This window comes from Ambystoma mexicanum, chromosome 4p (assembly GCF_040938575.1).
Source record: "Ambystoma mexicanum isolate Mex_15411 chromosome 4p, UKY_AmexF1_1, whole genome shotgun sequence".
Lineage (NCBI taxonomy): Eukaryota > Metazoa > Chordata > Amphibia > Caudata > Ambystomatidae > Ambystoma > Ambystoma mexicanum.
In genome coordinates, this window is record NC_090927.1 from 904,959,859 (window position 1) to 904,975,521 (window position 15,663).

At 47.4% G+C, this 15,663-nt stretch overlaps 1 protein-coding gene across 3 annotated transcripts in view; it reads left to right on the forward strand.

The window, feature by feature from the left end:
• MDN1 (midasin AAA ATPase 1) overlaps positions 1-15,663 on the forward strand; it is a 2,688,524-nt gene that overhangs the window by 1,868,144 nt on the left and 804,717 nt on the right. The gene's annotated exons all lie outside the window — the stretch shown is intronic.

Consider the following 15,663-nt stretch of genomic DNA (forward strand, 5'->3'; position numbering starts at 1 on the left):
GGAGAAGGACAAAGGTTCTCTCTTCAAGCTCTGCTCCAGGTACTTCTTAGTAAAAAAAGACAGGGGTAAGGAAGGGGGCTTCCTAACGTCGCTGGATCTAGAGGATGCTTACTTCCACGTCCCCATTCAAGAGAAGCATTGGCAGTTTGCGCTTCATCATACAGGGAAAGCGCTACCAATTCAAGGCCCTTCTCTTCAGACTGAATTCGGCGCTCAGAGTGTTTACGAAGTGCCTGTCACCACTGGCAGCACATCTACGTCTGTGTTAGGCAGAATTATATGCAGTACCCTTTGGGAACACTACACACAATTAAGACTAAAAGTGACAGTACAATTTCACCTTTGGTACAAGCCTATACAGTTATAGTGGTAACAGTAGCGGAGCAGCCAGACTTATCTCAAGAGTAAGTTAGCAGTATAAATAGTTACGCGAAGGATAGCAATTACTATGATGCAGGCAAACACTGACTCAAGGTTTCTAAGTAAAAGAATATGTATTGATTTACTCAACAGTTGTATAACATTTCACTATTCTAAGCAAGTTCAAAATCACAATCATAAATATACCACACCACTTCCCTTAAATTCCAGACAAGTTAAGCTCACAAAATGAAGTGGGAGCAAAATGGCACTCCAGCAATTTAGAAGGGAGGGAAAGGCAAAGTTATCAGCAATTAGGCAAAAACAACAGGTAGGTATTCTGAGAAATAGAACAAGAGAGACTATAGAGAGGAGATCAGCTAGAAAATGCTTAGGGCCAAAGTCAATGGGTCAAAAGTCTTTTGCTCAAGATCACACAGTTCAGGGTAGGTTGCGGTAAAGTTTGTGGCACAGATTCCGGACGAGGTTGGTTGGTAGAAAAGTTAGTTCAAAGAGAAGAGAAGGACAAGCCCTCGTATTGGAGAAAGATTTCAACCACTTTCACCGCGGCTGGGTGAAACGCACAACCGGATTTGCACAGTACCTTAAAACGGAGAAGGAGCTGTAGCTGAGGCAGACGTTCCTGGTAGTTCCTGCAGGCTCACGGTTCCTGCAATGACTGTCGGACTGATCAGAAGTAGGAAGACTGGAGGGTCCTGCACTACCCAAGGAAAAAACCAGCAGCCACGCCAAACAACGAATAAAAGGTGCGCTCCTTAAAACCCAAGCATAGTCCGACCTTCCTGGCTATCTGGCACACTGACCAGATTCGACCAGAGGAGGGGGGGTCCTGGCTTGTAGTTTGGGCGAACTAGTTGGTCCCACCAGCTCAAGGGAAGAAGCTTCCTGGAGGATCTTCTCCGTCATCGGATTTGGAGATTCGGACCTGCAGCAGGGCTTTACCGGGCGGTTCAGTCGTGAACTACATTTTTCCTCGTTGGTTCTTTCGTTCCGGTGGCACCTCTGACTTTCCAGTCCCAGAGACCTGCTTTTTTATGCAGTTTTCCCCAATTCATACAGCCTGGCTGTTAATCACACAGCAGGGTGGCTGGCCTGGCAAGGACAGTCCCTTTAGCCAATCAGACAAGAGTGCGTCTTGGGTTACCAAGGAACCCATGGCAGGGGTCCGAAGATCCCTCCCTCACATCCTGCCTACCTAGACTATCAGGCGCCTTAAAGAGGGCTTCTGTGCAGAAGCCTGCGAAAAGACATTGAACAAAGGAATCATCCCTTGTTTGGCGCGCAGAGTAAAACGCGAGAAAGACTTACACGAGAAAGACTTTAACAAAAAGAAATGGCGAATAAACACAGCTGGAACCAAAATAAAATGTATTTGGTCAAGCCGGTTTTCTGTTCGAGGCTACTATAATAGCCTAAAACATCACCACGTTTATATAAGATAATCGTGGTAGAAAAGTTAGGGTAGATACCACTGCCACCAGCCAAGTCTTGATGTTAAGGGAGCAAAACAAGGCTCCAAGAGGCACAGACAAAAAGGGATAAGAGTTGACCCTTTCCAATACTCCATGTAAGATGGGGTGCACTGGGTCTGTGGTTTAAAGTGACTACCTAAAGTTAATGGCAACTTTACATGTTTCTGGGGGACAGTAGTCTGCCCCAGAAAAATGGAGTCGGTGGGAAGTCCAAAAGACAACCCTGTGTCACTGCACTGAAGGTGCTGTGTAACACTCAAAAAGTGGTGCTCATGGAGTAGGTGAGGCTCTAGAGCCCAAGAACACACAAAATGGTAAAAAACACACATGGCAAAACACATGTAAGAGTGGGAAAAAGGCTCACACTCTTACCAGGTGAAAAAAAGTAAATCCTAGAAATCCAGCAAAGCTGCTGAGGGACTCGGTAGGTAAGGGAAATTAGCCATTTATGAAAATTCTCCCTAACAGTCTGCTAGGGATTCACGTTTACCCGTACCTTGACTGGCTCATCCGGGCCAAGTTGAGGGAAATCGCTCTCTACCACACAGACAGGACCACCCGGCTGCTGACAGATCTGGGATTCTCCGTTAATTATCCGAAGTCCTGCTTGGTTCCATCACAGGACGCTCTGTTCCAGGCGTCCAGGCTCAACACAGTCTCCCGCCTGGCGGCCCCCTCAGAAGAAAGAATTGCTGCCATTTTGGGCAAGGTACAACAGCTGTTGGCACTGAAGATTGCCACAGTGCAAGCCATCAAGTCACTGCTCAGCATGATTTTGTTGTGCATCTACTTGATCAGGCTCTGCAGGTTGCGGATGCGACCCCTCCAGGAATTCCTTGACGCCTGGTGGATCCAAGTGTCCGGAAGCTTCACCAACGGGATTGTTCTCGACAAGGAGTTTGGTCGATCAATAAGGTGGTGGGGTGTGCGCTCCAACTTTGCCGGGGCCACAGTCTTACAGAGCCCCCATACCAGGCAATGGTCACCACAGACCCTTCCCTGGAGGGCTGGGGAGTCTTCACCGGACGTCTCCATGCCAGAGGCCTGTTGCGGCCGGTGGAGAGGGATCTCCACATCAATGTCCTGGAACTGCGGCCAGTGTCCCTGGCCCTCAAGTCGTTCCTTCTGTCCTTCAATGCAAAGTGGTGAGGGTCTTCACGGACAATACCGCCACAATATTCTACATCAGGAAGCAGGGGGGCATCAGATCCCCTGCGCTTTCCAGAGAGGGGCAGGACTTGTGGCTCTGGGCCGTCGCCCAGGGGATGTTTCTCATTCCTTTTCACCTGGCAAGAGTCGAGAACACTGTCAACGATTCTCTCAGCATGGAGCTGCGCTCTTGCCACAAGTGGGAGCTTTGGCAGGATCAAGTAGACAACCTTTTCCTCAGGTGGGGCAGACCCCACATCGATCTGTTTGCGACGGCGACCAACTCCAAGTGCAAGTGGTTAGCCAGCAGGTACTACCAGCATGGGGGACGTGTTCTCCTTCCTGTGGGAAGGCATGTTCCTATACGCGTTCCCGCCTTTGCCTATACTGCTACAAGTCATGAGTCAACTCAAATGTTGCCTGTGCAGGCTGATCCCTGTCGTGGCAGAGACTGATTTGGTACCCGGACCTTCTCAGCCTGTCGACGTCGCCTCCAGTCAATCTATCAGTGCTCACAGATCTGAAGACATGGCTCCTGCAGCCCTAGAATTCAGTGGGAACAAGCTACCGGCGGACTGCAGGGAGGTCCTTGCCAGGGCCAGGTCATCATTGACTCTTAAGTGGTACATGCACAAGTGGAAGCGTTGCGTGACTTGGTGCCGTTGCAGAATTTGAACCCTCTGAGGGCCACGGCCCCTTGGATCCTTCCGTATTTGTTGTTGTTGGTCAAGGCGGGGCTGGCGCACGCCTCCATCAAAGTGCATCTGGTGGCTATCTCCCGCTACACCAGGTCTCCAGGACGGTCTTCTCTTTGGTTACACCATCTAGTCCTGGAGTTCCTCAAAGTACTCTTTCAATCTTTCCCGCCGGTGAAGGCGCCTGCCCCGGCGTGGGAACTCAACATGGTGCTGACGAGGCTCATGGGGGGGCCCCCTTCGAGCCTATGCATCAAGCTCCTCTTGTTCCTTTCGTGGGAGACAGCTTTTCTCATGGCCATCACCTTTGCCAGGAGGGTATGTGAGATCCAGGCCCTGTCCTGCCAGCAGCCTTATCTGACTTTCCACAAGACGAGGATGGTGCTGCAGACGCACCCCTCCTTCATGCCAAAGGTCCCGTCGGAATTCCATCTCACCGAACCTTTGATGTTGCCTGTATATTTTTCTGACGCCTTCGTCTCCGGCTGAAAGGACTTTGCTCTTGCTGATTGTGGCGCTTGCTCTGAAGTTCTATGTGGTTAAGCCCTGCGGAACTAAGGGCGCGGGCATTATGTGGCACGCACAAAGAGTTTCCGGATGACGTTGCAACCTTTCGTGAACTTTGGTCCTGTGAACCATGGGAAATCTTTGTCCAAGTCTTCCATTTCCAGGTGTCTCTCCGGCTGTATCACTCACTGTCACTGGTTTGCAAACCGACTGCTGCCCGGCCGTCCGAGAGCCCATTCCACCAGAGCGCTCACTGCGACTACAGCGTTCCTGTCTGGTGTGCCGCTGCTGGGCATCTGCAGGGCTGCTACGTGGAGGTCTACGCACACCTTCACAAGATTCTACTGCGTCGACGGGGATTCCAGAGAGTCCAGCGTTGGCCAAGCAGTGCTACGCAACCTGTTTGCTTGAAAGTGAACCTGGTCCGGAGGTAAGAGTAATTGCTTCGGTTGAGCATTGCCATCTCCCGTGGTTGTGTATGTATGTACTGCTATGTATTTATTCATGGGCATGTGAATCCATGCCACACTACATGCTGGAGAAGGAACAAGTTACTTACCTGTAACTGTTGTTCTTCAGCATGGGTTGTTAGAAAAGATTTCATAATTGTATGTAATTTTCCCTCCCTGTGTACACCCCCAAACCTTTTGCTGCTGTTTAGACACCATTGACTGACTTTGCTAGAGAAGCACAGCCTTCAGCTGCAAGCCTCTGGGCTTTCACTCACTTTTATTGGGGAAACTGACATGCCCTTAAAACAGTCAGTACTGGGAGACTTTTGTTTCCCTTAGTCCTTTTCCCATGTTGCAACTTTTGTGAAACATGTAAGAAGTGTGTAATGGATCTTACCATTCAGCACACTTGGGTCTATAGTCATTTTCCAAAGGCCCTAGATACTCTCGTTGGACTTTTTATGAACTGTGCAGGTGTGTCATGGACTGGACTGGTGGCAGCTATCTTTTCGCATTATTTTTAACCTTTTCCTGCCATGTTAACCGCGTTATCCGCGTTTGGCACTAATTGGTGGCTTGGCTCCAAAATGGCCATGCCACGAGGTTCTTTGTCCTGCCCTTTGGCCATCTTGCCCCTTCACCTTCCCTAGGTCGAGTCGACCCGGGTCTGTTCTTATTTGGTCATGCACTTTCCAGCGAAACCCAATGCTTTTGCAGGCTTCTGCATGTCTTGTGTGTGTGCCTCCAGGATGTGGGCTGGAACCTCTGAGTCCAATACACCTCCTGGATGCCAGAGAGTCTGGAGTGCCATAAATGACTGGGACCACTGTGGTCCATGATTTGTCCACATATGGAGTGTGTATTTGGCGCAAAGGGAACTTTAGATAAGAGGAGGCCAAAAACACCCCTACCAGGTCGATCTCCTGAGTTCTCACTGAACAAAGGATAGGATCCAAGTATCCTGCAACTACGAAGCTGAGTCGAGGAACCGCTGGTGACCCACTAAAAGGTTTGGCACCCTGATCCTGCTGTTCCGTGGGACCCCTCTGCATCTGGTCGTCCTAGAATGTCTGCGAAGACGCTTCAACCCATTGGAATAGTGGAACCAACTATTCTCGGCACCTTCACCAAAACCTACAAGTAAGCTTTTTCGGAAGTGTCCCTGGGCCAACCAATGGGCTGACCAGCTAACGCAGGAACTTTGCTCTGTCTCTGCCGTTGTTTCGAGGAGGCCCTCGAAACTTGGTATGCTGCTAGCTCTGTGTCCCCGGGACCCTCACACCGAATTTCATACACTTGGCATTCCCAGGTCTGAATTGATACGAGTGCGCCAGGACCGGAGTAAACTCGGTTACCGTTTTGCCCTGCCGTGGCAACGTCTTTTGCAAGTACGTTGCATTTGTGACCAGGAGCTGGGAAATCACCACTGTCCCATTTGGGAATCATTGCTGTAACTCAGGAACTGAAAGCCGCAGAGACGTCCTTGTTGTTGCGTTCGAACCTGCAACCTGAGTGGACTGAACGGCGAAGATTGGTTCCAAGTGCACCTGGGACCGGTGAGTACTTACAACACTAACCGGTGGCCCCTGGCACCAAGGGCCCCTTTTACGCACAAGTGTCCCCTGGGGGTCCCTCTCCTTTCCACTGCTAGTGCAAACTAGCGACTCCATCCCGCTCTCTGGAACTGCCTCTGCCTTCAAGTGGAGGTCCTCCCTGAAAAGTGGGTACTTGTTCTACATCGCCTCATCCACCTTCCCGAGCTGCTAGAGACCCCTGAAGAGACCCTGTTTTGTCCATTGGAACAACCGCGTGCGCTTGCATTGCCTGTAGTATTGAGCATAAGGATCCTCTCTTCTTAGGGTTTGGACTGCCTCTTTGTTAGGTGTGTTGACGATATCAAAAGGGGCCTAAAGACCATCTGCACTGCCTGTTTCCTTCCCATCTAGGTTGTCAACATATTTTGTGCATTTAACCCAGTTAGACCCCAATGGTCTTGCATATATATTGTGTTGATAGTGTTGTGTTGGTTTACTTAGTGTTACTGTGATTCTTTTGCTATGGTCTGTTACAAAGGCCTTCTTGATATAGGCCTATTTTTGATATAACACCTGTCTGGAGTCATTTGGTAGTGTCTTTGCTTTGTTTGCTCATTGAGGTCCTTCAGTCACCCTCGGCCCTCCTGAGACCTAGTCTTGACCGTCTGCCATAACTACCCTGATTGGTCTGGCTTGTCCAGAGTTGACCCTGTTCCAAGAAACTAGGCTGGCCTTCTGAACCTCTGCCCCTCCAGGTCAGAGTACAGAAATCCATATCAACATGGATCTGCCATGGATTCACATGCAAACCCTCCTTTGATAGATATCCTGATCCTGCTCTGCTGTTCAGAAACCTTTTTGACAGGGGACGTAGTGGACCTTGACTCGGCCATCGATCATCACCTCGTCTTGCTGAGTGCTCGATCATCTGCTCTTGACGCGACGTCGTATAAATACGTCACTACGCCCCATGCTTCAGTTTACTTTTTCGCTCGTGCTTGCACGCTGCATCGGGAACACGACTCTGTTAACTCAGTGTTTTTCTGTCAAATTAGACATTTTTTCTTCAAAAACCTCGACAGCGAGGTCTACTCACTGTGTTTCAGGCTTCAAAAGGTGCACCGATTGCGATGCCAAAATGACAGTGACCGACCCTACAACGTCTGCCTGTGGTGCTTGGATCTGAGTCACGGCACAGAGGCCTGCGTGTCATGCTCTAAAATGCAGGCAAAATCCCTACGGGACAGAGCCAGGAGACTGGCTTTGGGCCGACTTTTGAAATTTCTGGTGCAGTGCTAGTCGATCTACAGACGTCGATAAGGAGGAGCCCACACTCAAAAGGGAAGTATAGGCATTGTAAGAAAACTAAGAGGCAGTCCCACTCTAAGAGCCATTCTTCTTTGTCTTTGCGAAAGAAGAAACAGTGCCACCACCAATGCAAAACGAGCTTGTCGTCGGAACGAGGTAAGTGACCAACCACTCGAAGAGTGGGAGAGTTTTAAGACTGAAATGCTGGAGGTATTTAAACAGCAGGCTGCTGTCGGTGCGGTCCCCCACGCCTCCCGACCAGCAAGCCATGGCAGCGAAAGCGGCGCTCAGTGCTACAACCCCACGCCAGCCGGTCCATCGACCAGGCCTTCGGCCTCGACGCAGACAAAGGCGCATAAGTCAAAAGGCTTCTACCTATGATGTACATTCGTTGTCCAAGGCTTCCTTACCTCGTTACCGAGAACAGGATTTTTTGAGTCTATGCAATCGATCTTCCATGTCGACCAGCCAGACGACCAAGCAGACATTGACCAGATTTATTCTGGCACTGGCAGGGTCGATTTCTTTTTTTTTTTTTTTTTTGACAACCATGCCAATTTATTAGCGTTAGCCCAAGGTTAACAAGATGGAAGTGGGCTGGACAAAGCCCTAGATCTTGAGTTCCAACAAAGCCAACCCTACAAGCATACTCGTGCTAAATTCAGGCTCTTAGTGGAAACAGTAGTAGACGCTGTAAAGACTGGAGTGGGGGTGTCTGTACTCCTGCTCTCTATAAGGTAGAGGAGAGGCACAGAGGACCCCAGCCAAGATTCTCTATTGTCACACAAATCAATTAATAAAGTTAACAAACAATAGACATAGGAGGAAAGCAGTTGGTTAGAACAATTGGCAGAATACTGGCCCCTACCGCTAGACACAGCTCTGTGTGGAGATCCCACCACCTAGGCAACCTGTAAAGTGAAGATATACTACAAGCTCAGTCCATATATTGTTCAATTAGTCTGATTTCCTTCTACAATGTTTCTACCACCCCAATGTACCTGGAATAGCAGAGTTCGATGACGGGTCGTCGACGGATCCTTCTTGAGCGGCTCCCTTTAAAGCAGGAGCCAGGATCGTCGATCCTACGAAGAAAAGGGTGAACAACGGCGGTGAGATGGCAGCTCTGGTCCTGGCGGTGCTCGTCAATGGTCGGTCGTGCCCATCCTGCGAGGAAGCGTTATGTGGGGCACCTCGTGGCAATAGGTTAGGACCGCAAAGAATTTGTGATGAACTGTGGCCCAGTAAGGGCGTCGATTCGTCCGGCGTCTCTACGGTCTTTGGGTGGGGGGAAACCCACCGGCGGATGCTCCTCCGCGCGTCGACAGCCTGGCCTCCTTCCGCGGGATAAGGCCGTGCCGCCGAGCGCATCCGTGAATGAAATGTCTTTATTAATGGAGCATTGCGGCTCCAATTGTCGACGGCACAGCATCGAGCAGTCCTCGCTTCTGGGCAACTAACTTCGACGGGCCTCCAGCAGTTATAGCAAACCTTGCCAACCCTGGTCGACTGTTGTCCGGTGCTTCTCTTTGTTACTCATCGGCAGTCCCCGTCTCCAGCTGACAGTCTTTCGTAGGCTGACTTCCAGCGGGGCTTCGGTGAAGGTTAGCAGTGCACGATGGTCCCTCATAGCTCGGGAAGAGAGACCATCCAGGTCTAACCAGGTCCTCTCTGGATCAGTTCTTGAAGACACAGCAACTTTCAGATCGATGAAGTAGAGCAGCAGCAATACTTCTCTTCCAGCAGGGCTTCAAGGTTAAGCTTCAGTTTCAATGTCAGTTTCAACTCCAGCTACTGAACAAATTCTAGCAGTGAGAGGCGCCCAGATATACGGTTGATCTCCCATTCATTCTGCTGGGTCACACTCGGGCAACCAATCACTCAGAAGGGCATTCAGGCAGTCAGCCAATCAAGCGCACGGTCCATCCAGGCTATTCTTCTCCATCCAGACACTCACAACACAGAATTTGGATTTGGACAAGTACCACACCATTCAACATTACACACTGCATTCATACTGGTTTCGGGCAGGGCTTTCTCAGTCCTCATTCTATACAACTATTTCCGTTTCAACAATCCGTTTCAACAATCAGTACTACCTTCAGAAATCAGGGACGTCCATGGGCTCATCTGTAGCCCCTTCATTCGCTAGCATTTTTATGTATAATTTTGAACTGACATTTGTCTTTGATAATCCAGTTTGGAAGGACAAAATCAGAACATGGCTACGATACTTTGACTATGTGTTTGGCATCTGGTTGGGCAAGGAATCGGAATTGGTACTCTTCTGGGAATACCTTTAACAGTTGTAACAACAAGATTCAATTCACCATTGAAATTGGCAAACCGTCTATACATTTCCTGGATATGACAATTGAAATCACGAATCAAGGACTCAAAAAGCGGATTTTCAGAAAACCTACAGATGTGAATAGTTCCCACCACTTCCAAAGTTTTCACCCTAAACATCTTAAAGACAATTTACCCTATAGTCAGCTCCTCAGAATCAAAAGGATCACTTCAGACACAGAAAAACTACAGGACGAATTTGCAATTTTGAAAAAGAGGTTCACGGAAAGAGGATTCCCTGAAGACCTAGTGGATAATGCAATACGGAGAACAGAAGCACAAAGTCATGAAGAATTCTTGACACATCAACCAAAGAAAATCAGAAACAACTTAATACATACGCTGAGATATTCCAGCCAAAGCTTTCAAATAAAGCGGATAATCCACAAAAACTGGGACCTTATAAAAAAGACCCGCAATTGAATACTTTTTCCAGAACCACCCATGCTAGCATTCAAAAGTGGCAGCAATTTTAGAGACAGATTCATTAAAGCAGAGAAACAAAAAAAACCTACACAAATCACCTTAAGTAAACCAAAGAATGGTACCTTTCCCTGTCTCAACTGCCAACACTGTTCGAATGTAATTGAGGGTGATCACATCAGACATGCCAACACAGGCAAGAAAATTCCACTCAAACAATATGCCACGTGTGATTCTAAAAATGTCATTTACGTGCTGCGATGCCCATGTGGGAAATAATACGTAGGCAAAGCCACTAGGAAGGCCAAAGAAAGTTGGACGGAACACAAATCGAACATCAGAACTAAAAACATCAAGTCACCCGTCTACAGGCATTTTCGAGATCACAATGTTGCACAAATCAGAGTATTACACCCGCTCCCTAGAGGAGGAGATCTACAAAAGAGACTATCTCAAAGAGAATTGCACTGGATTCACCGGCTTGACTCTTTAAATCCATTAGGAATAAATGAGGACTACTACTTGGGGCCATTTTTTTAAAATACCCCCTTTACTTTCAACCATCCATTATGACTTTACCACCCATGAGACAAGCTAGTACAGAACCACATCCACATGCTGTCTTGTAGGTTATTTGCCTCATCTGTACGCATCTCTGTAAATGAATGGTCATTAATCTGTATGAATTTACTATACACAAACCAGTGCTGTCATTATACATATGTATATGAGCTGCAATAGATTGTGAATCCACAGATGGAACAGCAATATAATGACCAGTGTCATTCTAAGCTATTATTGACTTAAGACAACAATAATGTATTGCATTCTATGTTTAAAACTGACTCTTGGAGGATGGCGACTTTGGCTCTTTATTTAAACCATAGTTTACACTGTAAGGACATCATCTCCCATTACTCTAGTTTGAAATCACCTAATTTGGTAGAAAGTTTATTTTTTTGAACCATGACTGTCTACACATCCGTTTAATTATTCAATATAGCACGTGATTTTTACCATGCTTCTGTATGCAGCAGTTAGCTGTCTTATCCTCTCCTTTTTTTTTCATTCTCTAGTCACCATGCATGTACGTTATTGACACACATTGCTCTGACGTAACCACGTCTTCCATACTAATTACGTTCACTATTTCGCATATTTACCGCGCATGCGCATCCTGACGTCAGTAGCCTCTGACGTTATGACGCGCGAACATCATTTTCATGACGCTATATCAAGCGGTAACTTCTAGACATCTACATATCCTCCTGCAGCAGTACCTGCTCCTGCAAATCTTCGTGAGGTCTGCGTAGCAGTGTTTCTGGAAACTGGTGAGTCTTCTATCCGATTTTCCATCATGTATTCTTTTGACTCGGTCTTTGGCACCGCAATACTCAGGTACTTTGTGTACTCTCGCTTCCTTCCTAGGCAGTTTTACTGAGAGGGGGATCTAGATCTTTGATCCTAACAGAGTACAAGCTCGAACTTTCTTCTTGGTAACTACATTTTTTGAGTGCCATCACGACGCATGCACTATAAATAAGGTCAGCATTTGCCCTTCCTAAGTTATCTCATGTTATATGATCTATGGAGATTTCTCACATATTACCCCTTGTCATCATTTTACACAGGAAGTATCCTATACTCCTAGGGAGAAATCCATTTCTTCAACATAGGTTGTTAGATGCTAACACATCCTTTTGAATCCTTTATCCATGTTGAACAAAGCACACCTTAAACACAAGGTTAGCAGACCTTACTTATTCTTTATTCTTCTTTTTTAAGCCTACAGTGTATACTTTTCGAAACCAGATAGGGGGCCATTACCTTCATAGGTAGCTCCGAGATGGAAGGTTGAAAAATGTATAGTACTAGGATGATGCCAACAAAGAAAAAGTTGTCCCCTTTCCCATTGTACAGATTATCAAATGCCCTCCTTAGGGGCATAAACTGGTTCCTGCCTTGTCCTTGTCTGAATCTACACTAGGTCTTGAACAAGGGGACTTCTGAGAAACTTGCAACATTCCTCTGCGCTGGTCTCGGTCTATGTCTGTTTCTATAGTTTGTACTACGCCTCTATTGATTCAGACCCTGTACGTACCAAACTGGAAGACAAATGACCATATATAACACAAGTGTGTTGAAAAAATAATAATTTATAATTTGTATGGAACAGGTGTGTGGTGAAATACTGACAAATTCAGAGTGACATATAGATAGTGTTCAAACAAAAACCAAATATAACCATGTTTCACTTTACATATTCAGTGCCAAAGATTTGGTGTGCAAAGTAAAGAGAAGCATACATTCAGCTTTAGTGGTTCTCAAAAGACATATTCCTTGTGACATACAATTGTACTAAGCAATTAGTGCATATCCGGGATGTTGTAAGTGCTGTGAGGAACAGTTTCCTCTGCGATTAATCATTTGAGAGGGATTTTGTTGACAGGTCTCTCATTTCAAATGCTCAAAATAATTATTTGCTAAAAAGAGGTCTAAGTCTTTGGACTTAAAGGATATCTCGAATTTTGGCCAACGTGTTCAAAAAACATTTGTTAGACACACTAAATGTGAGAAGAATTGTGGTCTATTCTGTCCTGAATCATCTTCAGTGTGCTGATTAGTGTGTACACGTTTCAGTGCTTCTTGTATACTTCGAAAGTATAGGGCACCTTCTTCAGGGCATCCGGTGGGTAGACCCTGTGTAAAGACCAGATAGCAAAGAGAGATGTGTGAATTTCTCAGGTTTATGAAGCTGTAAGTGCAGCCTTATATTAAGTGATTGTCATGATGCCTACCCCCGGGCATCCGGATCGAGTCCATCAGCCCCGGGAGCAGGCATCCAGATACTCATTAAAACCCCAACAGCCCCGGCTGGGGGCTGTTTGGATTCAGTCCTGGCGCCTTAGGCGCCAGGTTCATCATAGAAATCAGTCCTGCCGCCATAGGCACCAGGCTCATAGACTTTACTTACCTTATGCAGACCATGCTGCAAATGAGTCCAAGCCAGCGTGAGGCCTGGATATAACCATTTTATTACAGGGACTAATTTTTACTCGGGTGTGGTTCTGGGGAACTTCTTACCTGGGACTAGTTTGCAGGCTATTTAAACCACGCCCGAACAGCAGCTCATGCTTCGTGTTATTCTGCATCCAGAAGCGTAACGCTCACTGTGTCTGCAAGTCAGCATCCAGTCTTCTGCCACGCCCGCCTCGAATCCGGAGCTCCTAGACAAAAGGAAAAGAAAGGAGAAGAGGTTAGATCACGGACATTATTTGATTCCTTACCTGATTCCGGACCCAGCACATCTCCGAGCATGGAAAGGGACATTATTTCAGCAACCGTTGCTTCGCCAGCAGCAGCGCCGCGTTATACTCACCAGTCCACCGCATCTTTCAACTCAGCGCTGCCTCCATCATTTTCTTCGTCGAAACCCAGCACCTGGGGGGAAAACAAAAGGAATAACAAGGTGAGCCGAGAAAACCGACAAAGACCATCTCTTTGCCACCATAGGCTTACCTGCTTTACCACCAGAGGTGGTATCCTTTAATTCGCTGCATTTTTCTATGCCGCACCTATAAAGGGAGAGAAAACAGCAAGTTAAACTCATGCAACTTTTACCAGACAGTGTTTGGTAATACAGACTCTTACCTGAACGCCATCAGCTGCCTCCAGGCAATATTCTTTTGGAGCCAGCTGCAACCTAACGAGGGAATGGTACAAGGGTGAACATCAGACATATTGAACTCTTTGAAATTTATAGACACTGGAGTCAATATTCCTCCGGAACTCCTCCAGTACCTTCAAACCAGTGAAGTAACTGGTATCTACGCGCCCTTGCATGCCAAGCAGGATGGAGAGCTCATCATTTAAAAACATAAGGTGAGGTTACCAAGAGGGAATATCGGAGGTGATTAGTGGGGAGAACGAGAACAGGTGGGGGGGCCATCACTAAAGTCCACGGATGGCTAAGTCCCTTTCTCCATTTGCAGGAGAATACTTCTACGAGTCCAGCAGACAAGATTGAGCGGGCCAGTCCAGACTGTCATCTCTTCACTACGCATCACGTTGGTGGAGACCGCAGCTGTCCGCCCCTGTGGGAACCAGATGAGCGTAACAGTGATTTAACAGGGTAGCTCTAGTTACCAGCTGTACTTGAAACTGTGCCGGTATCAAGATCCCAAGTGTCTTGGAGGATCCGGGGTGGAAGGGGCACTCACAGAGGACCGTGGAGGGCTTCCGTTTGTTGTGGAAGTGCCTCTGTGGAGAAGGAAAAAGGGAAAAAGACCACTCACACCGAACGACCTTACCTGGTGGGTACTGGAGAAGATAAAAGGTCCTGACGTCTTAAAAAGCCTTATACATCGGGAGTCGAGATGGATACACCGGTTAGATACATACCACCATGGCCTGAACGAGTCCTTTCAACCGAGCCTTTTTTGGTCCTGGCGTCTACAGGCACACATACCCCACTTATGATCAGAGTGAAAACAAGAGTCTTGGATGAGGTTTTAAGGCCTTTGACCTGGCCCTAAATGGAAGGCTGATTTGCCAAGGTTCAGATTATCTCCCCTGCACCTCAAATAGTTGTAAATATTTTCTTAATCATCTGATTATTTTTTTCCTAAATTTCATGAACACCATTATTTAAGAGGTGTGCATAGTTTTGTACATTTTTGTTCCTAGTTGTGCTGCCGTCAAGCCTGCCTTTAGCTTTGCCTCAAGCGGTAGTGGCTGTAGACGCTATGTACCCTATGGCATGAAGCAGCTCCCACAAGCCAGGCAGGGCTAGAGGCATTTCTCGCGTCCCGGAAGGGGCAGCAGTGCTTCTAGAGGCCAGCGGCAGTGGCGGTTCGGCCCTCTTAGTGTCTCAAACCTTGCCCCTGGCCCCCACTGCCAAATCAGCCTTCCATTTAGGGCCAAGTCAAAGGCCTTAAAACCTCATCCAAGACCCTCTTGGAGTCAGTCAGGCTCATAACCATCATGAAGACCAACATTAGAATGGGACTATTTACTAGGGACTATTTAACTTCGGGGGGTTCAGCCAACATGGAGGCACACACACATAGCTCAGTTACAAGGAACTGAGCTATGCGGTCTAGTCTTATGGGTGTGGCAGGCCTGGGCCTATTTTACCTGGACAACTTTGGGTGTGGCAGGCCTGGGACTATTTTAGCTGGATTACTACTGAGACTATTTAAACCACACCCAAACTGCAGAACATGCTTTGCGTTATTCTGCAGTGTAACGCTCACCATGTCCAGTTCTTTGATGCCAGTTTACCTGAAACCAAGGACCTACAGCAAGAGAAAGAACACTACAAAACTTACATCCTGTATTCAATCCAACGCTGACTTCAGTTCCACTGACCTGAAGGTACGAACTCCATCAT